Source organism: Triticum urartu, chromosome 2A (genome assembly GCF_056163025.1).
Source record: "Triticum urartu cultivar PI428250 chromosome 2A, HENAU_Tu73, whole genome shotgun sequence".
In the NCBI taxonomy this organism is placed as follows: domain Eukaryota; kingdom Viridiplantae; phylum Streptophyta; class Magnoliopsida; order Poales; family Poaceae; genus Triticum; species Triticum urartu.
Genome location: NC_141874.1, coordinates 439365294 through 439373429, shown reverse-complemented (window position 1 = coordinate 439373429; position 8136 = coordinate 439365294). Strand labels below are relative to the sequence as shown.

The 8136-nt window shown below is 45.4% G+C and overlaps 1 pseudogene; it reads right to left on the bottom strand.

The window, feature by feature from the left end:
* Positions 1-6119: 6119 nt before the first annotated feature.
* Positions 6120-6688, bottom strand: LOC125537031 (uncharacterized; annotated as a pseudogene).
* Positions 6689-8136: the final 1448 nt, after the last annotated feature.

Genomic DNA, 8136 nt, shown 5'->3' with positions numbered 1-8136 from the left:
ATGAGAGAGAGTTGAGTGTTGGGGAGACTATCATTTAAAGCACAAGAGCAAGGAGTTCATCATCAACACACCATTTGTTACTTCTTAGAGAGTGGTGTCTCCTAGATTGGCTAGGTGTCACTTGGGAGCCTCCGACAAGATTGTGGAGTTGAACCAAGGAGTTTGTAAGGGCAAGGAGATCGCCTACTTCGTGAAGATCTACCGCTAGTGAGGCAAGTCCTTCGTGGGAGACGGTCGTGATGGAATAGACAAGGTTGCTTCTTCGTGGACCCTTCGTGGGTGGAGCCCTCCGTTGACTCGTGCAACCGTTACCCTCCGTGGGTTGAAGTCTCCATCAACGTGGATGTACGATAGCACCACCTATCGGAACCACGACAAAAACATTCGTGTCTCCAATTGCGTTTGAATCCTCCAAACCCTTCCCTTTACATTCTTGCAAGTTGCATGCTTTACTTTCCGCTGCTCATATACTCTTTTGCATGCTTGCTTGAATTGTGTGGAGATTGCTTGACTTGTGCTAAGATAGCTAAAATCTGCCAAGAACTAAAATTGGGAAAAGCCTAGATTTTTATTTGGTCAAGTAGTCTAATCACCCCCCCCTCTAGACATACTTTCGATCCTACAGGTTCCAAGATTGATATCATCATCATCGCACACTCCCTATACTTTCGAGATTAGTGTTGAACCTAAATAAATGTTATTTGGTGTTTGCGTTAAGCATGAAGATGATTTGATCATGTTTATTGCAATTCAGTTATTCATTTAAAGTCAGAGAATAATTGTTGTTCTGTTTACATGAATAAAACCTTCAATGTTCATACACCCAAGGTGAATGGTTTATTGAATCTCGATCGTAGTGATACACATATTCATAATATTGATGGCAAAAGATGCAAAGTTAATAATGATACCGCAACTTATTTGTGGCACTGCCGTTTAGGTCATATTGGTGTAAGGCGCATGAAGAAAATCCATGCTAATGGGATTTTGGAATCACTTGATTATGAATCAGTTGATGCTTGCGAACCATGCCTCATGGGCAAGATGACTAAGACTCCATTCTCCGGAACAATGGAGCGAGCAACAGACTTGTTGGAAATAATACATACTGATGTATGCAGTCCGATGAGTGTTGAGGCTCACAGCAGGTATCGTTATTTTCTGACCTTCACAGATGATTTGAGTAAGATATGGGTATATCTTCTTGATGAAACATGAATCTGAAACATTTTAAAAAGTTCAAATAATTTCAGAGTGAAGTGGAAAATCATCGTCACAAGAAAATAAAGTTTCTACAATCTGATCATGGAGGAGAATATTTGAGTTATGAGTTTGGTCTTCATTTGAAACAAAGCGGAATAGTTTCGCAACTCACGCCACCTGGAACACCACAGCATAATGGTGTGTCCGAACATCGTAACCGTACTTTATTAGATATGGTGCAATCTATGATGTTTCTTACCGATTTACCACTATCGTTTTGGGGTTATGCATTAGAGACAGCTGCATTCACATTAAATAGGGCACCATCTAAATCCGTTGAGACGACGCCATATGAACTGTGGTTTGGCAAGAAACCAAAGTAGTCGTTTCTTAAAGTTTGGAGTTGCGATGCTTATGTGAAAAAGTTTCATCCTGATAAGCTCAAACCCAAATTGGAGAAATGTGTCTTCATAGGATACCCAAAGGAGACAGTTGGTTACACCTTCTATCACAGATCCAAAGGCAAGAAATTCGTTGCTAAGAATGGATCCTTTCTAAAGAAGGAGTTTCACTCGAAAGAAGTGAGTGGAGGAAAGTAGAACTTGATGAGGTAACTGTACCTGCTCCCTTATTGGAAAGTAGGTCATCACAGAAATCTGTTCATGTGATTCCTACACCAGTTAGTGAGGAAGCTAATGATGATGATCATGTAACTTCAGATCAAGTTACTATCGAACCTCGTAGGTCAACCAGAGTGAGATCCGCACCTGAGTGCTACGGTAATCTTGTTATGGATGTCATATTACTTGACCATGACGAACCTACGAACTATGAGGAAGCGATGATGAGCCCAAATTCCGTGAAATGGCTTGAGGCTATGAAATCTAAGATGGGATCCATGTATGAGAACAAAGTATGGCCTTTGATTGACTTGCCTGATGATCGGTGAGTCATTGAGAATAAATGGATCTTCAAGAGGAAGAGAGACGCTGATAGTAGTGTTACTATCTACAAAGCTCGAATTGTCAAAAAAGGTTTTTCGACAAGATCAAGGTGTTGACTACGATGAGATTTTCTCACTCGTATCAATGCTTAAGTCTGTCCAAATTATATTAGCAATTGCCGCATTTTATGAAATCTGGCAAATGGATAACAAAAGTGCATTCCTTATTGGATTTAAGAAGAGTTGTATATGATGCAACCAGAAGTTTTTGTCGATCCTAAAGGTGCTAATAAAGTGAGCAAGCTCCAGCGATCCATCTATGGACTGGTGCAAGCATCTCGGAGTTGGAATATATGCTTTGATAAAGTGATCAAAGCATATGGTTTTATATAGACTTGCGGAGAAGCCTGTATTTACAAGAAAGTGAGTGGGAGCACTATAGAATTTCTGATAAGTATATGTGAATGACATATTGCTGATCGAAAATAATGTAGAATTTTCTGGAAAGCATAAAGGAATGTTTGAAAGGAGTTTTTCAAAGAAAGACCTCGGTGAAGCTACTTACATATTAAGCATCAAGATCTATAGAGATAGATCAAGACGCTTGATATATTTTCAGTGAGTACATACCTTGACAAGATTTTGAAGTAGTTCAAAATGGAATAGTCAAAGAAGGAGTAGATCACTGGACAGCGGTCAAAAATATCCTTAGTGGAATAAGGAAATGTTTCTCGGTTATGGAGGTGACAAAGAGTTCGTAGGGTCCGCACGCTTAAAGTTCTCGAACCCGTAGGGTCCGCACGCTTAAAGTTCTCGGTCATTCCCTATGTCTCGGTCATGTCTACATAGTTCTCGAACCCGTAGGGTCCGCACGCTTAAAGTTCTGCCACGATCGGTATTATGAGTTTATGTGATTTGATGTACCGAAGGTAGTTCAGAGTCCCGGATGAGATCGGGGACATGACGAGGAGTCTCGGAATGGTCGATATGTAAAGATCGATATATTGGACGACTATATTCGGACATCGGAAAGGTTCCGAGTGATTCGGGTATTTTTTGGAGTACCAGGGAGTTACGGGAATACAGGGAAGAAGTATTGGGCCTCATGGGCCAAGTGGTGGAAGAGAGGAGGCAGAGCGCGCGGCCCCCTAGCCCAAACTGAATTGGACTAGGGGGCCGGCCCCCCTTTCCTCCTTTCCTCCCTCTCCTTCCTTCTCCCCTTCCCCCTTCCTTTCCTCCTCCTAGTAGGAGTAGGAAAGGGGAGTCATACTCCTACTAGGAGGAGGACTCCTCCTCCTGGCGCGCCCTAGGAGGGCCGGCCGGCCTCCCCCTTACTCCTTTATATACAGGGGGAGGGGGCACCCTAGAACACAACAATTGATATGTTGATCTCTTAGTCGTGTGCGGTGCCCCCCTCCACCATAATCCACCTCGGTCATACTGTAGCAGTGCTTAGGCGAAGCCCTGCGACAGTAGCAACATCATCACCGTCATCACGCCGTCGTGCTGACGGAACTCTCCCGTGAAGCTCTGCTGGATCGTGAGTTCGCGGGACGTCACCGAGCTGAACGTGTGCTGAACGCGGAGGTGCCGTACGTTCGTTACTGAGGATCGGTCGATCGTGAAGACGTACGACTACATCAACCGCGTTGTCATAACGCTTCCGCTTAACGGTCTACGAGGGTACGTGGACGACTCTCCCCTCTCGTTGCTATGCATCACCATGATCTTGCGTGTGTGTAGGAAATTTTTTGAAATTACTACGTTCCCCAACAATTAGTTCACTACAGGATGGTACTGATTATTATACCTTGCCTTTTTTATTCCTTTGCCCCATTTCCAATATAGAGAAGATATTTATGCACATCCTTATTTTCATACCTTTCCAAAGTAGTTCACTGATGATTACCTCTCAAACCACCTGTATGGTCAAGAGGCGAGGAAGGTATTCATACAACACCCACGGTACAATATTGAAGTGTTCCTGAAGAGGACAAAGGATGGACAGTCAATCATCCACATGCACTGGCCTAAAGTTACAAAGACCTTCAACATCAATGAAGGCTCAACATTTGTCTTCTGCTTCAGCAGTTTTCCAGATGAGATACATCTGTCTATGTACCATCTATAATGCTAATTTCGAAAGGTTATAGATATTGCATGTGAAACTTGGTGCTGGTGTAGTTGTGTAATGGGATAGCTGAGTGCTGAAGTTATATGATGTTGTACTCTGATGTATTTCAATTATAAAAATGAAATATATTGTGTGCTTAATATGAAATATCAATTAGATTAATAAATGGATTATTCATAATCGTATAATTAGCCTACTAATTGGGTTTTTCTATTGCAAACGGTTATTGAGAAAACACCATGTGTGATGCATTCAATAAAGCACACAGTTTCTAGGAATAAACCGTGTTGGATCAATGAACAATCACACACGATCTTCTCTTGAAAACTTTTTGCGTTAGGCCACCTTGCGCAAATGCTTACGACATAAAAACTATGTGTGATGGACAGCCTTTGCCACACAGTTTCTTCTACGCGTCGTGTGTGATGCATTCAATAACGCAAACGATAAAATTGTTAATATCATGTGCAATGGCAACACTATGACAAACGATTTAACGGGGAAAATTGTGTGCGATGTACATGTGAACGGAAACATTTTCCTTGGAGCGACTGTGTGGGATATACATACGAACGGAAACGTATAACAGTGACTGACTGTGTGGGATATACTTGCGACCGGAAACAATTTCGCCTATATAATTGTATTTTTTTAGCTCTACTGTACGTATTTCCGTATTTGAGCGTTCGCCGGTCGCGCACGAACTCATTTTGCCAGGAGGGCATATCCCCGATGGTTTCTAGGTCGTGTGGGAAGGACCCCCTATCGTCGTCACTCACTAGGTGATGGTTCCAAATGCCGTCGTGGAAAGGGGTTAAAAACCGTTTGTATAGCACCTCGTTGTACTAGTGGCGGGTGGTGCGGGTGGAGACGGAGGAACCGGGGGACTCCATGCGACTCGGGAGGAGGGGTGGTGCGGCGCGGCTCGGGAGGAAGGAAGGTGCGGCGGCTAAGGGTGGCGGTGGCGGCTAGGGGTGGCGGCGCGGCTCGGTTAGGGTTAGGGGAAGGGTAGCGGAAGTAGGGAGGGGGAAGGGAGGCGGTGGCTGGGACACGGGCGGCGGCGCGGCAGAGTGGGAGACGCGGCGGCAGCGGCGGCGAGGTGTAGCAACGGCGGCGAAGTGCGGCGGCAGCGGCGACGGCGGTATGTTTAGCGTTAGGATCATAGGTATGATACCATGTTGAGAGAGATTACTTTGGCAATGCAATTCAATGTATTGATCGGTACATAACGCACGTATATATAGATGTACAAAGTAGGCCTCAACCTCAACTATACAAAGACTATAAAGTGGGCCAAAATATACAATATAAATGCACAACCATATATTCAACAATTAGGACCCAAAACATCGCTCTTGACATTGCATGCTTCAACCAATTTTAGGCAGTCAGATTCCACAATAAACTTCAAAAGCCTAAGAGATCATATGAAGACCTCTTAAAGCGACATTGTTTCTACGCATTGAGCATTGATCACATGATCTACTAAGAGCATCTTCAACAGCCGTCCAATGTGTGGCGTGATAAAAACTCATTTGCAGCACGCGGATCACCTGTTTTAACGCGGCACGGTGCGCTTGCTCCAGCAGCCGCTACAAATTTTAGTGCGCGTGAGCCGCTCCAGCAGCCGCTTCAAAAAACTGCGCGTGCTCTCGCACAAATAACATATGCACTCCGAACTAAATATTCAAAAAACATATGCATTGATTAAAAAACAGATACATAGATATTTCATAATGCGTACATAGTTCATCATAGCATAGATAGATAAAAAAAACTAGTCCAACATGATAAAAAAAATACGGTACAACTAGATAAAAACTACGGTGCAACTAGAACCTACTCCGAGTCGTCATCATCATTCTCGCTGGTGTTGTCCGAGGTATCGAGCCACACGTCATCCCAACGATCATGTCTGAGTCAAAGAACGACTTCCCACCTGCGTTAACGAGATCGCACTGCGATAAGGCCATTGCCTTCCACCGACGCCTGTCCGCCCGCTCCGCGCGGCGCCTTGCCGTCCTCTCCGCCCAGAAGGCGTTCTCGTTGGCGACGTCCTCCGGGTGGCTCCGGTGCCACTTCGCTATGGCTCGCTCGTCCTCCTCGGTGATGAGGAGGTGGCGCTGCCGCCGACGGTGTTCCTCACGGTCCTGATCTGTTATAAGACGAGGCGAAGGGGCAAAGACCTGCGCCTTCTCGCGCGTGTAGACGTCATGAGAGTTCATCTGCGCGCGAGGCCTCTTTAGGCGCCACGTCGCCGCGTCGTGCGCGCGGGCGGCCTCTTGCGTGGTCTCGAACGTGCCGAGGCCGAGGCGGACGTCGCTGGAGCGGATCTCAGCGTAGAAGGCGCCGGAGGGGCGCTCGCGGACGCTGCGGTAGCCTGAAGATCCCCGGCGGCGCGGCGGCATGGTGGCGGGGCGAGGAAGCGACAGAGGAAGCGGGGAGAGCGCGCGTGGCAGTGTGGATAGCGGTGGGAGGCCGCCTGGCGAGCGCCGCAATTTATAGGCGCGCCAGAAGCGGTGTGCCAAATCTAGCGGGCGACCGCCCGCTTTCTCCCGCGCGCGCTAGTTTCCCGCCTCCGCTGGAGCGCACGAAAACGTCCCCCGCGCGCTAAAATGGCAATTTACCCTGCGCGCGCGTCTTTTGGTGCCGCTGTTGGATATACTCTAAGTCAGTACGTAGTACCGGCCATAGCTTCTGTGCAATAGTTTATGAGCACCACATCCACTGCACCAGCACCATCCTCAAAGAAAGAGGGCGTCGATATTAAGTGCATGGATGAATCCGGATACATATAAACCCACTTTGAAAAACACATTTCTAAATGCTAAAAAAGATCTGAAAAAAGTTACACGGTACGTCTTCATGTTTTATGTGCGTGCATAGAATTTTACAGAGAAATAACATTTTTTGTGGCATGTGGAAATAAGACAAAAAGTTATGTCACAAAACACTACTTAGAAGCACTGAAATTTGTCTTTTTTACGGTGACAAAACAAAGACATTTTTCACAAAACTTTGTGCCGCGTACACACATTTGCGAACATGTATGCATGATATTTTCTTTTGATTTTTTTAACATTTTTAAATGTGCTCAAAATGCATTTTTGTGACCAATGGATGCATATGCCCATGGGTGTGTGGGGGGGGGGGGGGGGAGGGGGGGGGGGGGGTGCCCTCTCCGTCGATATTCAGCTATTAAGATCCCAAAGGTGGCTTCTGCCAAGCACAATCTTTGCTAATTTCAGTAGGGTGAGGAGCATGGTTTGCTGTTATGGATTGTATGACAAACGCAATGTTGTGCTCCGGCTTGACATTCTCCCCTTTAGCTGCTTCCCGACATTCCCGCCAAATATATCAAGCTCCAACTGCAATAGTTTCTTGTAAACCCATGTGACCAAACACTGGTGATTTCCTTGGAGGACTACGAAGGATCTCCTCAAGTACTACTGATCCCGACTGATCAGAACATAAGCCTTCTTGATTATATCCTCAAGCCCCAAAGAAGCCCACACGTGTTTTGCTCTCTGACATGTACGTACTACATATTAGATCCACACTTCTTTTGCTCTTTGACATGTACTACATATTAGATGTCTCATGTCCTCTGGACCGCACACGGGGTATTGGAGAGGAACTTTGATATGCCTATCAAGCACGCCATCCAATATAAAAGCATTTTTGACCATACAGAAGTATTTAAGCTACACATTTCTAAGATACAGAAGTACTCCCTCCGTAAACTAATATAAAAGCATTTAGATCACTACAGAGGAAGTATTTAAGATACACATTCCTAGAATAATGGCTTTGCTCGGGTATGCAAGTTCCATAACCGTTCCCATACTGGATTTAT